This window comes from Micrasema longulum, unplaced genomic scaffold (genome assembly GCF_059751315.1).
Source record: "Micrasema longulum isolate JH-2025_06_02 unplaced genomic scaffold, ASM5975131v1 h1tg001188l, whole genome shotgun sequence".
NCBI lineage: Eukaryota > Metazoa > Arthropoda > Insecta > Trichoptera > Brachycentridae > Micrasema > Micrasema longulum.
Window position 1 is genome coordinate 81069 of NW_028278375.1, and position 537 is coordinate 81605.

Sequence of the window (537 nt, forward strand, 5' to 3'; positions counted from 1 at the left end):
TTAAGACAATTCCGTCTCCTGTTTAATTTTAGAAGTGCAAAAGATAAAAATTTAACCCAAACTCCTTTTTTAAAAACAAAAACTACTACTGGACATAATAATTTGACGTATTACTTCCATTATTTGTATTTGACAACAATATTTTTAGTTTGTCCAAATTTTCGTAGACAAGGACTGGATTCAACTCCCTGGGGAGCTGTTTATTATATTAACATTTTACAACAGAGATGAAGAACATTTAAGAGAAGGTAATATAGAAGTAGAGGCATCTACAGGGCTAAATTGCTACAATTGCTAATTGCTTCAATTGTATTTTTTATATACCAAAAGATAAAAGTTATAAAATATTACATATTCATTATTTTCAGGCTCAATTTTCAATAAGATCACTATAATATAAATATTTTTTTATTCCAGGATGTTATTTATTAATTTGAAAATCATACAGCTTACTACAGAAAAAAAAAAAAACAGCTACATATACAATTATAACGCAAATTTAATAATTCTTTGGATCAAGTTTACTTGTTTTGTAGA